The sequence below is a fragment of the Ursus maritimus genome (genome assembly GCF_017311325.1).
Source record: "Ursus maritimus isolate PB19 chromosome X unlocalized genomic scaffold, ASM1731132v1 scaffold_X1, whole genome shotgun sequence".
NCBI classification, from domain to species: Eukaryota; Metazoa; Chordata; class Mammalia; order Carnivora; family Ursidae; genus Ursus; species Ursus maritimus.
Genome location: NW_024423319.1, coordinates 7,492,629 through 7,514,541, shown reverse-complemented (window position 1 = coordinate 7,514,541; position 21,913 = coordinate 7,492,629). Strand labels below are relative to the sequence as shown.

Here is a 21,913-nt window from a genome sequence, read left to right as displayed (position 1 = left end):
TGAGAACACTCAACTAGTTGGCTCCCTAGCCATCGGGAGTTCTTTCAGCTAGAGGCTCAACTAGGAAAGAAGGTGAAAAAGAAAGGGGTGATGTTCATTTGGAAATACTATCAGAACTGTGTTTGCATACTTTCTTCCTCAATTGCGGCTCTGCTCCCTCTCTCCCACACTGCATTCTGGTACTTGTGGTATGTATCAGCATCCTGGGATACCCCATTGCTCTTTGTCCAATTTTGGTTTGGATGATTGAAGCTGAGGGAAACGTGGGGAAGAGAGGAAGGGTTAGAGCAACAGATACAAGGAGGACATTCAAAGCCCTTACTCTGGTATGTATCAGAAAGTTCACTGACGCATAACAGCCTGAAGGATTGAAAAACATTTGAATTGGGAAGCTCGCATGTGCATAGAAAATACGGAGATATGCCCCCAAGTGCATCTGGGTCCCAGAAATACTCTATCTGTACTTCTTCTTGCTTCGTATCCACGTTTTTTTGAAGTACATAGCTTACTCATAGCCTCTGCCAGACCCTACAACTGTTGAATGCAGAAGCCATATTTGATTCAGCATGATAGCCTCTAGAGGGGTGAGTAGAGTGCCTTGTACAGAGTTATTAATAAAGGTTGGAGCGAAGGGAAGAATAAACACCTAAAGACACAGTCTACAGTACTTGACCACTGTTGAATGAGATCCGAGGATGGCATATACCTAGAGAAGGACTGAGTCTCTGGATGCATCATTGTCTAAGTTGATCTGCAGTAGGGATTGAGGATGGGGTGGTGGAGGTGAAGCCCATTTATTTGTTCTTTGTGGCCCTGGGAGCCTTGTTTCCCCTCTTTCAAAACTGAAGTCTGGGGAGGAAGTGACAAGGAGAGAGAAATTTTTACCTGCAGGTTTCTCTAAGATCTATTTATTTATTTGGCGGGGGGGGAGAGAATCTTAAGCAGACTCCACGCTGAGCGCAGAGCCCCATGTGGGGCTTGACACGGGGCTCGAACCCATGACCCCGAGATCAGGACCTGAGCCGAAACCAAGAGTCGGATGCTTACCTGACGGCACCACCCAGGCACCCCCCTCAGCCCTCTCTAAATGTGGTGCCTGAGGGGCGCCTGGCTGGCTCAGTTGGTAGAACATGTGACTCTTGGTCTTGGGGTTGTGAGTCCAAGCCCCAAGTTGGGCATAGAGCCTACTTTAAAAAAATATGGTGTTTGGATAGGTTTTATATGTATTTATATTTATATACACACACGTGTGTGTATATTCATAGTTTATATATGTATAATATTTGTTATTTCTATTATTTTGATAGGAACAATTTATAATTATGTTATTTAAACTGTTTGAAAGTTGTTAATTATTACTCTTAGTAGTGAGTGTTCTTTCACAACCCTACCTTACATTTGTGTCGTGAAAGCCTTGCTTTCACATATCTTATGTACAGACAATGCCACCACTCATAAAGTGTCCATAGCTTCGGAGTTCTGCTGACCTGCCTGGTTCTAACACACACAGCCACATTTGTACACTCATACATACACCCATATAATAACCCTACATCTGTACATCCTTAATAAACTAGGGGAAAAAAAGCCTAACTTACCCTGGGAAGAGATAGGGGTATAGCTTCTCCGAGCTCGAGTCAACCATTTTCAGTTGGTTTGGCCCCAAATTGTTGCAAAGTGAATTGTCCCTGATATCATAGAGCTCATTTATTAAGTTGCATCATTTTCCTAAGTACAGAGATGTGACCCTCATTTAAAGCAGTGATGGTCAACCCATACTGTGAATTTGGCTCATTTTGGAGAATGACTTCTAGCACGGGCTGCATTGCAATGTTGAGCTCCATAGCAATGAGAATGTGACCCAAGAGGCCGTTTCCAAGTTCGCTTTCATGGAGTGATTGTACTGGGGACCACATTTAGTTGTTTCCGAAAACAGATGGAGATTCTCAGGAAAGAAACCTACTAATAATGAACTCTATATGCCATCGCTGCATAAATATTGAAAAGTTTTTCATTCATTCTCTCCTTCAGCCAACATTCATTGAGCCCTGATTCTATGCCAGGTACTGAGCTAGGAGCTGATGAATAAGATACAATCACCGCCCAGGGAGGAAGCCGTGGAGCCGGGCACCATGTAGGGATCTGGGGGTGGTTGAGCTATGGACGAGGGGTGCCTAGCTGCCTGAAGTGGGCTGTCACATAAGGTATATGCAAAGGCACGTAGAGACAAAATGACACGTTTTTTGGACTGGACTGGTTTGGATTGGTTGGAGGACAGCTGTGGGGGGTAAAGTAAGGGAAAGATGAACTAGAAAAGTAAGCAGGAAATGCTGAGGAGTTTCCTTGGGCTGTATCCAAGAATGATGAAGAGCCATGAAAACATTTGAAGCAGAGAAAACGGTATTCAGTATGGAGAATGACTGGCCGGGAGTCTTAGTAATACAGGTGCAAAAAAAAAGCAGGGCAGTAAGTAGGCGAGTAAAAGATCAAGCTGAGACACTAGAGGAAGTGGATCCGGTATGACTTGCTGACTGGATACGAGAACAGGAGGGAGAGTCTAGAACTTCTTGTTTTTCTGGGTGGTGGGACTATGGCACATAATAGGTGCTCAGTAAATATCTGTTGACTGAATGAGTGAAATATAGAGGGAACGTATATTTTTAAGTAAACTCTACCCCTGACATGGGGGCTCGAGCTCACGATCCCGAGGTCAAGAGTCACATGCTCTATCAACTGAGCCAGCCAGGTGCCCCAGGAAGGACATATTTTTAAGGGGTGAAATAATGAGTTTGATTTTGAAGGGGTTGAGTTTGAGGGGTTCTTTGATCCGTGAGGCGGAAATGTCTGCTAGGTAGTCGAGGTCGTGTTTCAGATGGTAGAAGAGAGAAAAATCAGGGCTGGTGATACATACTCGGACATTAACAACATATAGATGGGAACTGAAAGTCTGGGAATAGATGAGATCACTCTGGGAAGTAGTGTATACACTCTTCTGGAGTTTGGAAGAAGCGTAGTTGGGACTCATCAGCATATAGGCTCAAGTTGGAAGTCATGGGTGTGGATGATATTTTCCAGGCTTTTGCATGTGACACATCTTAAAATGCATTTTGCCAACATCTGGTGATTTAAAAAAAACTGCCAAAGACTTCAAGAATTCTCTTGATTAGGAGAAAATATGAGTAGATGTTGTCATGGTCCAAGATTTTGCAAATAAGATAATGCACTACCAAACACACACACACACACACACACACACACACACACACACATATACACAAGGGTGGGGAGGGGGATGTAGAGAAGTACATTTGAAGCAAGGGATTGGATTTCTTTCATTTCTGATAGCAGTAATTAATAATTTTGCATGCTATTTAAACTGTTTGGAAGTTGCTAATTGTTACTCTTAGCTGTGGGTGGTCTTTCACAACCCTACCTTACATTTGTGTCGTGCAAGCCTTGCTTTCACATATCTTATGTACAGACAATACCACCACTCATAAAGTGTCCGAAGCTTCGGAGTTCTGCTGACCTGCCTGGTTCCAACAGAGAGGCCTCTCGGCCACCCTCAGCCCCCACTGGGGAGCAGCCTCCCACTCTGGAGAATGAAAGCTGTAGTCCGGAGTGGCATAGAGACTGGGCCCTGCTGGCTGCTCTCTGAAACATGTGGTTCCAAGCGAGTACTAGGCATACTTGTGTAATTGGGCTGATCTTTTCTGAAGTGTCTATAGAGATGTAATGTGTTTTGTTGTTGTTGGGGGGGGGGGGAGGGTGATAGAATTTTCTGTTTCTCTGGCATGAAGAGTTTCTTTAATTTCCTTATTGTTCAAGAGGTTGCCTTCATCCAGGCTTCTACTTTCATTCAATGTAAACTTGAAACCCCTTGTTCTCCAGTAGATTTTTTCGAGACCACTTTCAGGTTAATGGAATAGTATGGAAGGGCTCCCGAGGCAAGAGCACAGAAACTACCATTTACTGAGTGCCTACTATGTGCCAGTTGCTTTATATTTAATCTCCTTTAATCTACACGGCAATCCTGGAAGGGAGGTGATGTCATCTCGGTTTTACAGATGAAGAGACAGAGGCCCAGAAAGGCTTATTTTCCCCGAGGCTGTGTAATATGCAGAGCCAGGATTTGCATCCAGGTTTGTCTCACTCAATAGCTCAGGCTCTTCCCAGTATGCCCACTGGATTCTGAGGGGAAGGAAGATGGGCTGGATAGAAAACATTTGACTTAACTTCCCACACTCCTTTGACTTGGTGACATTTTTCACTCCGGGCCTCTCTCCTCTAAGGCTGATTCTGTCTCTGCCTGCTTGCCTCCTTCCTCCCACCCTCTCTTAGACGCAAGTGCTCCAGTCGTGTTTGTCCTTTTGCCCCTTCTGTTCTCTCTCTGCTCATTCCCACACCCATTCCCATGACTTCATTATCTTCGCTGTTCGAATCACTCCCGTCTCCCTTTCCAGCCTGACCTCTTCCTTGCTGTCCCGTTCAGGATCTGCCAGTCGCCCTGCCAAACATCTCCATCCAGAAGTCCTATCAGGGCTTCCCTTTCCGCAGAGCCAAAAACCAGCCCATCATTTTCTCCTCCCGCCTGCGCAAACCTGCCCCCCTCCAGCATTCTGCATCTGTGGCCATAGCAACTCGGGTGCCCAGACCTGAAACCAGGCAATGATCTTGGATTTCTCTTTGTCCACATCTCATCCCCCCCAAATTAAATGGCTAAGTCCTGTCAGTCTGCCTCCATCATGTCTTTCACGCTTACCTCCTTGGCCTGTGCGCCCTCTGTTTAAGCACAGCAGACCTCAAACTCCTTAACTGAAAGGACCCTGTAGTTGTTGGCCTCCGAGCCTTTCCTGCTGGGCCACCTGACACTCTGCCTTCCATCAGTGCCTGCTCTAGTCCTAGCCACCCTTCAAGGTGGCCGTGCGATGCCATCTGCTGCACGAACCATATCACGGTTCCCCATGCCTAGTTCCCTTTGAACAAGACCCCCAGTTGATTTGTATGCACGTTGAAGCTTGAGAAGGGCTGCTTCCAAGTGTAAGTTCCTTGAGGACAAGGACCTTGCAGGACTCGGGAGGGTCTTGCACATAATAGATCCATGTTCTTTTGATTTCTTGCATTTGTGCTGTGCTTGGCTGTTCATTCATTCATGTGGCCCAGCAAGAAATGTATGGGGAGGGGGAGGATGGGGGAGGAGAAAGAGATTCAGAGAGTTGGGGGGAGAAGGAGGGAAGGGGGAGTAGAATGAAGGGGCTGGAATTAGCCCATAAGGTCACTAATAACTTTGTGACTAGTTTGGAAAACAATCTTTGCTCTCCCAGATAGTTAGAGCCTCTTGTCTACGCCTTGGCTTAATTTAATGTGGCCAGAGGCAAGTATCTTCGGAGACCATTTTGTTCTTACCCTAGGGACTTCATGGTTTCCCACTTTTTTTTTTTTACTGGCCCTCTGGGGTGTACCTTCTCTGGCCATCCCCAGAAGTCAGAGTGGAACTTTTGAAGCTATTCAGAGGGCCATGGAAGAACTGTGCTCAGTGTTTCAAATAGTCCCTTCTGTTTTCAGAAACCGATTTTCTGCTTTGTTTTCAAACTTCAAAGTTTATTTCTGAAATAAAGGTTTATTTTCCCCTGTGGAATTCTGAAGGTTTTATGTAAGTGTTAATTTCTAAAACCTAAGTCATTTCTTGCCTTTGAAACTTCAGTGCTGTGGGTCAATTTAATAACGTTGCCTGAAGGTTCTTTTGGCCTTCAAAAGCTGTCAGATTGCCTTTTCTTTGTTCTTTGGGGGAGTAAAGTTGCCTCATTCACAAAGCTTGAAGGAGTTGGAACCGGCATTTAGTCAGTCATTCAGGCTTTCTCCGCCCCTCTGCAATATCCAGTTTTATTTTCAAGCTAGGTCCTAGTGGCAATGAGATGTATCGCCGACTAACAATTCTGGGTAAAATTCTCCAAAAGCTCATCGCCATTTATTTCATAGAGCGATAAGAAGTAGCCCGAGTTACTAGGACACCCGTAGCTAAGGGAGCAGCGGGTGCTCTGAGCACACCCATCGCTGCCCTCCTGGGGCTCAGAAAATCTCCGAAGCTACCAAGCCCCCCCATTCATCATCCGCTGGACTGCTCCCCACAGCTTCCCTTTTTTCGCCTTCCTCCTTTCTACCCTCACGCTCTCTCTCAACTGGTTATAATTTAGAACAGAAGGTGTTTTATGATTTGTTATATTTATTGGATGGTTTTGTGTTTCTTGTTCTCTAAAAAAATTGGAGGAGTGGAATGTTTTATATTTTCCTCTGTATTTTAGTTTTTAAGTTGTGTTTCCTTTTCCTCTAGCTCCTGATTTCCTTTTTTCCTCTCTCTTCGCCCATCTTCCTCTGCCTCCTCCACATCCGCTTGCCCTCAGTGATTCTGGAGAGAAAACACCCTTTCCACTTCTGCCCGCGTATTTGGTTGGGGTACCTGGTTACTTCTCCCGGGGATATTTCGAAATTCGACTCCTTAGTTAGTTTGGAAATGCAGAGTTCTAAAATATGCACCGATGAATTTACATTCCACTTTCTAAGAACTCCGAGTATTTAAAAGGGTTTCTGTACAGATAGCAGCAGGCTAAATATATCCGACTGGAGTATCTCAGATCATCGCTATGTAGTTTACATTCTCTCTCACTTTGTCATAATTCTCAATGAATGCAAATTGCATCTTTGTTCTTAGAAATCTCTTGTCTTCCACCGAATTGCTTTTCCTTTTTCTGAAGATCAGGGAGCCCCTTTGAAACACTGCTAATGTGGGGTGGAATTGACACCTAGCTCACAGGCTAACCAAATGTAGCTTGCTTTTCCCTGATGAAGTGATCACATTTCAGGACATTGTGTCCCTTGCAGGATTTTATTGTCCTAGTTTCAAATTTGACTTCGGGTTAAAGAGCGTCTTCCAGTTGGACTATTCCTTGGCATTTTTTCCCTTGTCTTTACACTTATGGGGATCTTTTGTTTGTCCTGTGTCTATTATCTCTTCCAAGCTTGGCCAAGGCTGTTAGGTTATGCACCTATGTATAAATATTTAACAAGATAAGTTAGACAAAACGTGCTCGGAGATACTTCAGCCCTTCCACCCCCACCCTTGCCTCCGCCCCCGCTCAGTTTTTGTGTAGAGTCACAGATGGTTGCTTTATCTCAGATGTTTAGATTTGGGGGACATTCCTTTGCACTTTGCTTGATGGACACAATGAAATGGAAGCATTTGAGTCAATCTGGACTACCAAAATGGTAGCACCAAGTAACAGATAACATTAGGCTCCTCCTCCTATTTTTTTCCCCAACTGGTTGTCCAAACTCCCCTAAGCCAGAGAGTTTTAGGTATGAGATTGTGTGTTTTTAAAGAAAATATTTTGGATAAAGACTAATGTTCTCAAGTCAGGAATAACAATTAGTACCATTCATTAATCAGGGGCATGTTTTGACTTTGAGTCCTGGCTAGGAAATATAAACTGTGAAAGTCACACATATATATGAACCTCAGGCAAATTTATGACTTGTCAGCCTTTTAAGGTTAAATTCTTAACCCCAAATCGGGGCTGGCTTTATATGTGGAGTCCGGCACATTCCTCTGGGCCACCGAACACCCCCCTCCCCAGCCCCAGCCCTTTGCTTAACAGCAGCTAATGGCCTAATGAGCAAGAAGGATTTCTGCCTCTTATCAGCTGCCTAAACAGCAACAGGAAGGCTGATATACAGAGTACGGGTCAAAACCCGAGTTCTCGAACCAGAAACCTACAGGGCGCAGTTTAAAACTCTGGCTCTGTGGTATCTCTGTAGTTATCAATACCTATCAGAGAAGGAGCTGGACACTTGAGTTCAAACAAATAGCGATAGTTGTCAAAAGTATGAACAGTCTAATTAATTTGGCTAATAGTTCGCTCCCTCTTTGTTTAGTTCTTCTATATATAGCCTCCATATAGGCTTTAATGAGCTTTTAGTTTGCGCCTGGAGGCTGTTATGGTCATGCGGGGGTGTTTGATTGTTAGATGGTGACGATGGAGGCAAGGATATTTGTTTTGGCCCGGAGTTTGGAAGGGGCTGCCAAATAAACATAAATAGATATCTACTACTACTTTTATTTCTTTGTAAACCGAGTTTTGGAATAAATATGCACTCCACTTGCCACGGAGTCAGAGAGAGCTTTGCGCCTCCTCCTATCGTACTCAGACATTTTTGAGAACGGGTCCTTCCTTGCCTATTTGTTAGAACCACTTGGATTCCAGACTCAGGCTCACATAGAATAAATATTTTAGGGTATTCAGGGCCCATTCTAGTGAAAGCCCCTTGACTTTCATCTTCTGCATTTGCATTTTTTCAGAGACAATAATGAAAACATTTTTTTTCAGATTCTGTCCCGTTATTGAAAATCTTATTTACATAAACAGGCATTGTTGTGGCTTAGGGAAGAATGTGGGGTCCCATTCTTTAGCTCCTTGTATATCTTTGCGAAGGCTTCTCTAAATAGAAGTAATGACGCTTTAGTCTAAGCAGCTTTTCTCATTTAGGTAAGCAGGGTGGTTTGAAATTTCAGTTTACTAGATAATTGAGTCTCTTCTTAATTATTTCAGGCATGCAGGTTGCTCTCTTGATAGTAAAGACCCTAAAAATCTAGTAATCTCCTCAGGCATCCGTTTGGTAATAAAATCCTGTGCATTTTCAGGGGTTAATTTTCATGACAATTGTGCATCCCCTCCCCACCCCCACCCTAAAAGAAATCCTGCTATCTTTTAGGGCTTGGTCTCCTCACGTCCGCAAAAGCACACTTAGAAATATATGTCACGGTGTTGCTGGAATTACTGGATCTGGAGGAAATTTAAATGTATTCAGATTCATGCTCATTACACAACTTTCATTTAGAGTTTTTAATAGCCTTGTCATATTTCTCAGAAAATCATCTGCCTGACTTTGCCAGACTTGGTGTTCTGCCCTGAATGAAAAACTGAAGATCAGCAAAACTGCAGCCTAACTATCCCCTATTTGATCTCTTTAATCAAAAAAGAAAAAAGAAAAAAAAAGGAAAGAAAGGAAAAAGAAAAAAAAGAGAAAAATCTCAGAGGTCATCTGGGGCAGAGTGAGGTGGGAAAAACCAAAAAAAAAAAAAAAAGAAAGAAAGAAAGAAAGAAAAGAAAAAAAAAGAGCCCAGGCGGCCTTCACATCTGCTAGTCATTCCCACTGGTGTGACTTCAATTCAGCCAGTTTTTATTGAGCACCTGTGGTGGGGGCGGTGCTAATAATCATTAACATTTATTGAGCCAGGCACTGTGCTAAGCCCTTTATGGGCAACATCCCATTTAATCCCCACCACAGCACTACCAGGTGGGTAACATTATTTTCCCCATTTTACAGATGAGGAAACTGAGGCTTAGAGAGGTTTAGTGACTTGGCCACGGTCAAATATTTTTCTGAAATGAATCACACTCAGTCTGGTTCCAGAGCCGTCTTCCTAGTCACTACTCTTGTGAAGAGCTCAGCATTTCTGGGAATTACTCCTGAAACCAGTTCGGAGAACCCAGACTGTGTGAGGTACTGGGGATTCGAAGTCAAACACTCCACTCGCTCTGCTTTTGGTGGGGGAGGCAGACAGGTAGACAGATGAGGACCTGGCAAGGAGGGGTCTCCCGATCTGTGGAGGGGAAGAAAGGGTGCGGGGGGGGGGGGAACCGTGGCTTGAATCTGTGGGAATGCTGTTTCCTGAGTGAGTTCAGCAGCCTGGGGTCATGGGTATTCGATTTTCCTGTTCAGTGAAGGTCATCATCTAGGAGTTGAACTGCCTCAGTGATTACATCAACCTGTTTCCATCACGGCCCCAGCTGACTATATCATCAGGTACCTTGAACCCGGCACTGCTTAGACACACAGGGTCGGCACGGTTTGGGACCTACCTGGCTCCATAGTTCCCGTGTCACCATTTCTCTCTGATTGCACTTCCCCCTTAAAAAAAAAAAAAGTAAATGAGGCACATATTCCTGAAACAGACTGCTGCGGTCTTGAGAGTTTTCTGAAGGCAGATCATATAAGACTGGCTGCCCACAGGGAGACCCCAGATCCAGGTTTGGTTCGTGTAGCTCCTGGCATTGCCTCTTGGAGCCCACACTGGGCTCTGGGGAGCTCTGAATCCGCATCACCCACGACTTGACAGAAGAATGAAGTGACTATTAACAATTTTTGAATTTTTCAGTGAGATCATGGGAATGGAAGAGAAATCCCCAAATCACTTGTTTGGGTAATTTATTTTGGTTTTTCATAGCTCCCGAAGAAAGCAAGGAGGAAAACAGTCACCAGTGGGCATCAATGAAAAGTCTTTTAGGTGTTGCATTAATAACTTAGATTTTCCTCGATTTGGGGAGACGTTTGGTGCAGGGTAGAGTGGACTCACCAACGTGTGTGTATGTGTATGTGAAAGAGAGAGAGAGACAGACAATATCCTTTAGCTTTCAGTCTCAGCTTACCAAGAACTCCTTGTGTCTCCAAGCTTCCTAAAGTTGCCAACACCCCTCCCGTGCGCTTTCTCCTTCATTAAATCTCTTCCACAGAAAGGGGTTGCCACCAAGTCTAGACTTCGGCGACATGCAGGAGGAGGGCCAATTAGTGGGGATTTTGATTCCCATTACATGAGGGTGGGGTGCGGGGAGGAGGAGGAAAATCTGTCCTTCCCAGTCCTTCAGATTCTCAAGTTCTAACACAACAGTTATGTTGGAGATGTCTAAAATGACCGGGACATTTACACAGCTATTCCCCAAGATGGCATGAATGCCACAGCGCTAGAGCCTGTCAGTGTAGACGCTCAGATCAGCGGGAGGGTAGGAAAAGGGAGAAGATCAATAACGTGACTTCTCACTCAGGGATCAAGAGTGAGCGTTTGATTTTCTTGCGGTTGCATTTTGCTCGGGTGCCGTGCGCGTGTTGTACTAACAAGGCAGCGGACTCCCTTTTCCACAGGTTCCTGTCGTCGAGAAAGAGGAAAGATAAAATAGAGGGCACGGATTATTTACAGCAGCCGAGAATGTCATTACAAGGTGCAATGGCTTGAAACTGAAATTTAGGTTAGCCATTAGAGCTGGGAGAAGCATCTTCACAGTAAGGGCAATGGCGCGTCGGAGAGATGTGCTTGGGAGCTGGGTAAGGAGTATCTCCACAAGTGTCCCAGTCTAGCAGGGAGACTCCACCGAGACTCACGGTTGGGCTGGAGGCCCAGGTGGGTAGGCATCTCCCATTGTTGCCTGACTCTGTTTGTGACTCCTTGCTAGTAGCTTGAAAACGTTGCTTCACGAATCCGAAATATGCCTAGTTTGTGAAGCATAAGAAAAGAAGTGCAGTTGAGCAGTGAGAACGAGGCATTGGGATTGGTCTGAGGACGACTTTTTTAAAGATTTTATTGATGTGTGAGAGAGAGCGAGCACACAGAGCGGGGAAGGGCAGAGGGAGAAGGAGAGAGAGAATCCCAAGCAAGCTCCACGCCCCAGCGCAGAGCCCAATGTGGGGCTCGATTTCACGACCCTGAGAGCATGACCTGAGCCAAAATCAAGAGTTGGACGCTTAACCAACTGAGCCACGGTCTGAGCACTCTCTTAACAGACTTTCTGAAATACGGGCCAAGGACTGAGGCAGTATTAGGATTTTTCGCTTCTTTAAGGCTTCCTCCTTCTTATAACATGGGGCTGTTGTTGTTCAAGTTACATTTGGGCTGTGTCAGTAGGACTTTCTTAGGGCTGACCCTAGATAAAATTCAGTTTGGGTCTCTTTTATCTTTTTAAAAATCTTTCCTTCCTTTTTGACGTTTCCCCTCGTCCCCATCCAGGTGTTTTGGGTTGCCTGCCCACTCCCTTCTTTCCCGTGCTAGACGAAAATCCCAAGTAAACCTTTTAGCCTTGAGGTGATAAGGATATTACTCAAGGGGTGTTGCACTTTAGGACAAACCCTGAGGAAATTGCCTAACCAGAGTACTAACTCGGCCATGATGAAACATTCCCATACTGCTAGGCAGATAGTTGTAGGTGGGGTAGAGGGAGGGAGTGGGGGTATTAGCTTCCTACAGCTACCATACCAAATTGCCTCAAATTTGGTGGCTTTAAACAACTGAATTTATTCTCTCACAGTTCGGGAGGCCAGAGGTTCAAAATCAAGGTGTCAGCAGGGCCACATTTCCTCCACGGTCTCTAGGGGAGGATCCCTCCTCGCCTCTTCCGGCTTCTGGTGGCTCCAGGCCTTCCTTGTCTCATGGGCTGTGTTCCTCCAGCGCCTGCCTCTGTCTTCACACGGCCTCCTCTTCTCCGTGTCTCTCCTCCGTGTGTCTCTTGTAAGGACACTTGTCATCGAATTTTGGGCCCACCTGATTAATCCAGGACGAGTATTCGTTCATTCATCCAACAAGCATTTGTGGAGTATGTCCTATATACCCGTCACTATGCCATGTCAGGGAATACAAGGATGGCCAAGATATAGTTCCTGCCTCCAGAAATGTACAGTTTAATAGTAGGAATACAAAAAGTGTACCAAAAGCTAGAACGCCTAGATTGCAAAATGCAATATGAGAGGTACGAACTGTGCTGTGAGTTCTAAGTTGACGGCTCTTGGGGATTATTTGGTGGGGAGGGTAGCTGGGGTAGAGGCGGCAAATGTGATGAAAGAGACACTTCATGGATGAGAAGGTTTGAAGAGCTGAAGCTCGGGGAGGGGCACTCCAGGGCCAGGAATAGCATGAGCAAAGCCGGGAGGCCGGAAATGGAGCCATGTGTTTGGGACACATGAAATAAGTTTAATTAATCCTCAGCACCATGTCAAGAGGTAAGTGATCTTGTCTCCATTTTACAGATAAGGAAACCAAGGCTCAGAGAGGCAGTAATTTGCCTTTGATCACACCACTGTTAAGTGGGGTTCACACCCCACTGGTCTATCTGGTTTCCCAGGTCCTCCCTTTGCCACTGTGTACCATCCCATCAGGAAGCTCCCTGCCGTTAGTTGGCCTCTGGAGACAAAGGGCTATGTAGAAGAGAATGTGGTTATTACACAGAGTGAAGCTCTGTAAGCCTGAGTCGTTGGCCTTGGCCCCATATCCATGTTCGTGTATAGCCAAGTGCTATTGACAAAGCCTAACCCTAGAAAAGCAGAAGAAAATCCTTTGCTATTTTCCGTGTCCTCTCAGTGCCCAGTCTAGAATGAGCTCAGTGACTATCGAATGACCTACAGTTGGGGAACTTAGACCCTCAGCTCTGAAATGACCTTAGCCAAGCCTGGAGTTGAGAAGCTACTTGGGTAAGCCACACAGCTGTTTTGGTAGCAGAGCAGGTAAGAACACTTTAGTCTTGGTAGGGAAGGGCTCTTCCTCTGCCCCCGGTGTGATTTCATACACAGGGGAAAGGGCCTAGCGCTGAGATTGAGCCTAGGGTGTTGAAATTCTCAGCTACACTGCAGGTCTGCATATTTGAAGATTGTATCTGAAAAATAAAAATTATACATCTCCTGAAAGATGGGATCTCCGCTACTTATCTGAGTAGAATAACAATTAGTGAAAGAGTGACTCAGGGAGACAGGGAAATTGCCTTAGTTTAGTCCCTCTGGCAAAATTCTAAACTAAAAGATTTTTTTTATCCCATCTGGCATTGTTCTCCAACCCAGTTTTGTTTTTATTAGGACTTTTCCCTGTGTCTAAAGAGTGTGTGTGTGTGTGTGTGTGAGAGAGAGAGAGAGAGAGAGAGAGAGATTGGGAGAGAAAGAGGGAGAGAGAAAGGGAGAGAAAGAGAGGGAGAGAGATCTTTATGTTGGGCTCTGCAGACTGTTCCTTCATTTCCCCTGGAACACCACTCTTCTAAAAATTGCAGTAGTAGCATCAGTTAATCTGATCTAGTTCCTTTAAAACGGAACTCTCTTGAACTTCTGACATTGGTTCCAAGTCAAAGGGGAGGGCATCAAGCCCAAACCTCAGCGGGCCCCTTGAGATACCAAGATGAGTCAGTCAGGGGTCTGTGCGTCAAGGAACTTAAATCTGGTGGCGATAAGCCATGCAGATGTAACCATGATGCAAGTTAGAGTGAGAAGTGTCTTGGTAAAGGGTGCAGAGTGCTGTGGGAATCCCAAGGACAGAAAGCTTGTGGAGTACATCTCTTTCTGCTCCCATGAACGCTCACTCCTGTTAGAATCCAGTCCAAAGATAAGTAGGAGTCCATCATACCTCAGTAAAGCTGGGAAAAAAATTGTAAAGATAACAAACAAACAAAAAAGAACCAAAGATATGTGAAATCATCTTGCTGCAGGACTCCCAGAGCTCCTCTGCATCTGGCCCTGGCCACTCTCCACAGCTCGTGTTTCCCTGTAGCCTTACCAGGTTTCCTGGCAGTGCCTGGCTGGGCCACCCATGTTCACACCCCTGGGCCCTTGCTCTCCTTTTTCTTCTTTTTTCCTTTTTCTTTTTCTTTTCCTTTTCCTTTCTTTTCCTTTCCCCTTCCTTCCTTCCTTCCTTCCTTCCTTCCTTCCTTCCTTCCTTCCAGAAAGCACAAGGTGGGGGTGGTGTGCGTGGAGGGGCAGAGGGAGAGAGAATCCTAAGCAGACTCGACTCCCTGCTGAGTGTGGAGCCTGACGTGGGGTTCCATCTCACCACCCTGAGATCATGACTTGAGCCAAAATCAAGAGTCAGACGCTTAACTGACTGTGCCACCCAGGCACCCCCTTGCTCCATTTTCTTGAAGGGTTTTTAAGAAGGAGAATGATGTGATCAGCTATGTCCTTTAGCAGTATCTCTCTGGGGGCTCCGGTGGAGGAGAGCCTAGTAGAGGCAGGAAGACGAGTGTGGAGGCTCTTCTAGCTGTCCAAGTGAAAAGAGGCGGGGTGTGGTGGGACATTTACAATAGAACCAGTGGGATTTAGCAGCATTTCACTACAGGGGATGAGGGTGAGTAAGGTGTCTAGAATGACCTAGAGGTTTCTAGTTAGTTTGGAAGTCCATTTCCTGGACAGGGTCTGTGTCCTGTTCTTTATCGTACTCCTCGGGTTGGGTATAGGCCCTGGCATTCAGTAAATGCCAAAGTAGGCATTCAGTAAATGTTGGATGAATGACTCGTTCACCACTTTGGCAGGCTGAGTGTAATCAGTGAATTTGTATTCCCAGAGCACATGTTGACTGCTGGTTGGGAATGGGGTCCAGAAAGAACCTGTTTGTGGGAGAGCGTAGCGGTCTAGGGATTCAACCTTTCCCGGGCATGAAATGATACGCGGCTAATTGATGGTTGGCAGTAGAGATAAAGGTAATTCATTCTTTAATTCTCAGGCTTAGAGAATGGCTTATCTGCAGGTTGCTTTAAACTCCCAGTACTCCGGTGTGGTAGCGACATTTTGGCCTGCCTTTCCAGAGGCAGAGTCTGTGGCGGCTCCAGGCATGATCTTTGATTTAAAGTCTGAGCTCGTGATACCCAGGTGCGCCCTCCGCAAGGTCGTGGTCTTTCAGGCTAAATAACAGAAGGGTAACCTTCAGCTGGGTTCCCTAAGATGATTTCGTCCACCAGCAATCATCACTTTCCCCACCGGTTTCCAATGCAGTCATTTCTTTCATCTGTATTCCTATCTTGATTAGTGAGAAATTAATGAGCATGTAAGATTTGATTTAGCTAATGATTAATTAGGGGAAAAGGCACCGTTCTAATAGCAAGTCACTATTATATGCTAAGGAAATTAGTTAATATTTTTGGATGGCAAATTGACTTGTCCTCCGTTTAAAAAAATATCTTTTAAAAGTGTCTGATATGTTTTTTTGTTCATTAGTAGAGCAACCTGCGCTTAATCCTTTGGATAATTTTAATAGGCATCTATTACTTTCCCTACAAGTCACGAAGCAACCAATTTGGGATATCATTCATTCTTCTGCTTAATATTGCGTTAATGATGATATTATATCATTTTTTTAAAGCACAATCCACCTTTGTTAGCAAAAAAAAATCTGTTCATAAGGCAGGCCTTGGCAATGAAATGTGTCAAATCATCATCATATATCTATATAGATCTATATATCTTCATCATATATATATATATGGAAAAGATTTCAATTTTCATTGTTACTGAGCCCTGACGATTTCTCCTCTTCTGTTGCTTTTTGAACATGTTTTATTCTGCTCTTAGGAGAGTATAAGGAGCAAGGTCTACATTAATATTTCTTCTGTTCTTTATTGTGTTTTTTAATGGGATTTTTGACAATTTATAGTCATTAGTAAAATTGCAGTTGAGTAAAATAACCAATGTATAGAACACAATAAAGGTAATTAGAGAACCGGCAGGCTGCAAGTGACCTTGAGGGGTTATTTAGTCCATTCCCATTTCCAGGCTCTAAGACTCCTCCTCCTATGCAGCAGTCCTCCTCGCATTCTGCTTTTGCTCCAGAACCGGGAGCGGGCCTTTACTGCCTATGGCGCCAAGCCCGCCGGTTTCTGTCCGCGCTCAAGGCCCTTCAAATTCTGCTAGCTGCGCCCCAGATTGCAGCTTCTCTCCAGGCAGGTTAGCCTTGCCTTAGTACGCTGCTGCTGCCAAACCCCTCGTGCCCCTTAGCCTCTCCAAATCCTTCCCACCTAGCTCACGTCCCACCTCCCCTGGAAGCTTCGTTTGGCCCCTAGAGCCTCTGGTGAGCACTCATTTATCTAGCAAATGTTGTCCATAGGACATATTTTAAAAATGAACTTGGTTGTAAATTATCTCAAACAATAAAATACACCCATGTCGAGTGAAGGATTTAATGAGTTTTTTCAAATGTATACACCCATGTAACCCCTACCCCCGATGAAAATAGAGCCTCTTTCCATCACCTCAGAAAAGATACTGCATATTTTGTCACCTGACCCTATACCAACTTTTACTGGTCTCCAGCTAGTTTTGTGTGAAAATCTGGTCTCTTCGTGTGAGTTTTGTATTTATTTTAATGTTACTTAACACGTATTGTGCCAAGAAGGCTAAGAGCTTTACCCGCATCATCTCACTCAATCCTTGCAATGACTCCGTAAGGTAAGTGCTATTGATAATCCCCTTTTAGCGATAGGGACAGAAAGGCATGTGGAATTTAAATGACCTCCCTGGCTTGCACAGCTAGCCAGTGGTGGGGTAGGACTGCATTATAAGCAACTCGACCAGGGGGCCACACTGTGTTTGCTCTCTCCCACCCACTAGTGCCTGCCGTGATGCTGATCTCCGGGCCACTAAAACTTGCTGATTTGGAATAAAATCCAATAGAGCAGATGTATTTAGACAGACCCACAGCACATTGTTCACTGTCCTCTCCCAATTAGGGACAAGGCTCAGGCCTGGAATGGGGTCTCCGAGTGAGCAAGTGAGCCTATGACTGCCAGCTCTTGAATGGAGCCAAAACAGAGCAAGGGCCCAAAGGATGGAGGTCAAGAAAGCAAGGCCACAGGCATCCAAGCCTAAGACCTCCCCTGACACAAGAGTGCATGTCAGGAAAGGGCCTTCTGTGGTCCACCTGTGGCTTAGCTTCTGGGAGGGGAAGCAACTGCTAAGGGTGTCCAACGTGGGTACACGTGGCAGGAATCCTCCAGGGGAAAGCTACCATAACCCAAATATCCCCTTTCAACTGTCAGACCCAGAACTGGAGCCAGTGTGCAAGGAAGAACATTGCCTCAAAATAACTAGAAATAAATTATTTTATGGTTCCTTCAAGTGAAACCTCTATTTGTGTATCTTCAAGATGTTTGGAAATTGGTTTTTGTGGTATTTAAAAATATTCTTCCAAGATCAAAGTTAAGCGCCCAGATGTAAAATTTTCAGGGTCATCTGTCTCCACTCCTTTGTTTTAGATCAGAGAGACCCAAAGTTTTCAACCAGCGTTCTGGGTCTGCAGCCCTCGTTAATCCAACACTCTATGCACAAGGCTGAATGGGATCAGCAGGGCATCCCAAGGGGATGGGTGTCATTCTCTGCTCTTCCGGAACAGAAAATCGAGGAGAGGAGATTATAGTATAAGGTACTTTTTAATCCTCCAAAGTAAATGGTAACTAGCAGCCCTGTAATGACTTTAGTAAAAAAAAAAAATTTTTTTTTAAGCATCTGGGAATGCAGTTATTAAGCTCCAAAGACTTGAACCTTTCTGGCTCATTTGAATCGTCAGTTGCTGAGCCTTCTCCGCCTCTCCATCCCAGGCTATATTGCTTGTCTCTATTCCCATTTCCCAGCTGAGTTCCATTTTTATATAAAAAATATGAGCACCTCTCTGATGAGTGTGGTCAACGATTACTTTTCCTTTCCATCTAACACAGGAGTTATTTCCCCCTTAACCTTCTTTTGTTCCTGACATTCTTAAAGAATGCTGTGCTAATTATTATGTCTTTTGTAGGTTGCAACTGATTTTTTGAATTGGCCTTTCTGCTTTCATTCATACAAGAATGTACCAGTTCGTGGTGTACCTCCTTAGTCATTTGCCCTTGGTTACTTTTTTTCCATCTTGAGATTTGGTTTCCAGAGTAATTCTTTGTTTCGCTGCTGAGGATTCCTCTCTAAATTCTTTCTCTACTTCTTTTGGTTGTGCTTTGTTTCTTTCATGCGTCTGTTCCTGTACTGAAATGGTTCTGTTTCATTATTGTCATTTCATTTAGGCATGTCTAGCTCTCCTGGCCCACTTTGTTCCTTATGTTCTCTTGTGCTGGAGCTTATTTTAAGCTGGCCTGTGAGTTATATGAAATTTACTTAAAACGTTTTTCCCTTTGGTGTATATTTCTCTCCTTCCTGGCTTGGAAATTCTGAATTCGTACCAGCTTGTAGATGTTTTTATTTCCTCAAATATATAGCTAACTCTTAGTCCCCAGATTAGTTGTCCTGGTTTAGTGATTGATCAGGCAGTGGTAACTGGGAGGGAGGATAGATGTTTCTATATGTACATTTCTTATATCTGGATATAACCTGTATCTTTCTTCATGACGTCTGACATCTTTTCCCTCAAATTCTTACTTGACGTTTTGTTCCTTTCAAGATGTTTGGCTCAATGAATTCTTGAGGTAGCAGGAGTTTTTACAGTGATATGAGTTGACCAAGCCACGGAAGGGGCCACATTCTATGCAGGCTCTAAGTTACTTTATGAGTTATCGTGTCAAAGGCAAACCAAACTGGTGTCATGGTGGTTCAAAGAGGTGGCCCTGGGTTTCTGCAGGTACACTGGGTGGTAATTTGTTACCTTCTCAGACCTAACAACTCCTAGCACTTCCCAGAGGAAAGATCTGAGCCCCATTATTTTATGATTCCCACTAGCTAGAGCTGGTGGCAGTAGGAACACTATCAAAAACTGGAGGTCCTCACCAGTGGACATTTAGAAACACAAAGGATTTTATTTAGAACATTTAATTTATGAATGTATTCAAATACAGATACTTTAAACACACGTGACTTAGGTATCAGTTCACCAAGAAAGTAGATAAAGCATTGCAAAATGGACAGGAACTTGGTATATGGCAAGCATCTGCTCTATAGGATTTTCCTATCTACACGTGTGTCCCAACCAACCTTGTTTAAATCTAGATTAGCCACTCTTCCCGAAGGGGACTCTTTCCCTTCGTGGTCCGGTAAACCGCATCAGTTTCTACTCCTAGAATAGCATTGCATTTTGTAACCTCCTGTAGAAAGAACACAGTGAGCTAGAACGAGCTCTGTTTTCCTTTTTCAGAAGATAATCATAAAGCCTTTAAGCTTAGACCGTATTTAAAATCGGTTTAAGGCTTGTCTATGAGATTGACATTTATAGGAGATAAATCTGAACTCTGTGTCTCCAGACCCCAAATTGTATTTTGACACATTAAATATCACCTTTCTATCCAGTGTTATAAATTGCAGCACTGGATTCGGTTTGGTGATATGTATTATCTGTGACTTGACTCCCTTGACTACTTTTGTCAGCTCCCTTGAGGAAGGGGAAGGGGAGAGCTCGAAGTCCATACCCTGGACTCCCAACAATGATGTCATGTGAGGCAACAGTTGATGAATTTCATTCCTAAATTAAGAAAATAAAACTTGGACACATATGTTAAGGTTATGATTAACTGGAATTCCTAGGGAAATAAGATGTAATAAAAATAAATTTTCTGGTCACTTAGGACTAACTAGTCTCTCACCGCACACCCCACCCCCATTTTTTAAAACCTCGGTTGTTACAAAGCTGTCTAAAATGTCTGCATATGCTTTCTAGCCTTACTTCAGTAAGATTTGATGTTTATTACAGAACATTACTTTGCCAAAGACCTTCCAGGAGTCTTCCCTCTACCCCATATACACGTTTTGTCATCCTGGCTAACTATGTTGCTTTATTGCATTCATTTCCTATGCCTTAGGTATTTATCTCTGTTAACCCCTTTAGACAGTGAGCTCTTTGGGGTAAGGACCGTGTCTCTTTTGTTCAAAGCACTTGGCACATAGCGGATGAGTCCGATTGAGTCCTCTGAGAAGCAGTTGCCAGTATGACACTAGATGTATAGGGGACTTCTCAGGGAAAACCTTTGTGAAGGACAATGAGCAGGGAGCCGAAGGATGCTGGAAGAAGCCTGACACTGTGGTGCAGGTCTGACCCTGTGGAGGAGGGAGGGAAGGAAGGAAGGTAGAAGAGGAAGAATCGGACTGCAGTACAGTTTTAAGAATGTTTTGTCAAGGTCAACGGGGAGTCCTTGAGCCTGAACCCCTGGCAGCAAAGTCCCGTGTCTCACAGACCTTAACATCTTTGCTATGCTCCGTCATCAGCTGGGGCGGCCCCTGGGGATTGTGGCCCGGGTACAACATGGCAGTGAGTTCAGAGCGCAGCAGCTGGGACCATTCGTCAGTTACACGCAGCGCAGTAGGAGATCTGAGATGCGTGGGTTCATGGCCACTGCAGAAGGATCTCGACAAAGGCTGGCTGGAGGGAGAGTCTGAGTACGGTGGGAGTTGCAGAAGAGGAGGGAGATTGGACTTAATAATCACTGAACCCTAATATTTGCTAGTATCGGTGGAGGATATAAAATCATGGGACTCCCCCTCATTTCCTTCGTCTCTCCTCAGATGCTACCTTATGAAAGAAGCCTTCCCTGACTGCCCTATATAAATAGAATTATTGTTGCCACCACCCCCTACCCTAACTCCCTGACTTTGGTTTTTAAACATTAAAGAAAATTAACAGCTTTATTGAGGTATAATTAACATACGATAAAGTACATATTTTAAGGGTATAATTTGATAATTTTGACCGATGTGTACGGCCATGAGAGAATCACCGCAACCAAAATCTTGAATATATGTCACTCCACCAAATTTCCTCACTCCCGCCCCGTCCCTGCCCTCTGTCCCTTCCCAGCAACCACTGAACTGCTTTCTGTCACTATAGGTTAATTTTCATTTGGTAGACTTTTATATAAATGGAACCATAGAGTATGTAATTGTTTTTAATGTGGCTCCTATCACAGCATAATGTTTTTGGGGTTCATCCCCGTGGTAGGCCAGATCAATAGTTTATTCCTTTTTATGGCTGAGTAATAATCCACTGTATGTATATACCACAGTTTGTTTTCCCTTCCTTACTTAGTTCTGTTTTCTCTGTAGTACTTATCACTACTTGACTCTGTGTGTGTGTGTATGTGTATACACAGACACACCCCCATATATATACACAAACTATACATATATACATATATATACACACACACAACATATCATGAACTACATATGTGTGTCTGTATATATCTGCTATATCCACGGTGCTTGGCACGTGATAGGTGCACAATAAAATATTTTTTGAATGACTCTCATCTACTCCCCTGGCTACACTTTTTATTCATATCCTCATGACTTCCGTGGGTGCAGAAATGCTTTGCGTCACCAGCGAAGAGCTGAGAATGACAAAGGTTTCAGTCATTGGGAAACTTGGCCGATGATCATTATT

At 44.4% G+C, this 21,913-nt stretch overlaps 1 protein-coding gene across 1 annotated transcript in view; it reads left to right on the top strand.

The window, feature by feature from the left end:
- GPC3 (glypican 3) overlaps positions 1–21,913 on the top strand; it is a 417,949-nt gene that overhangs the window by 7,554 nt on the left and 388,482 nt on the right. The gene's annotated exons all lie outside the window — the stretch shown is intronic.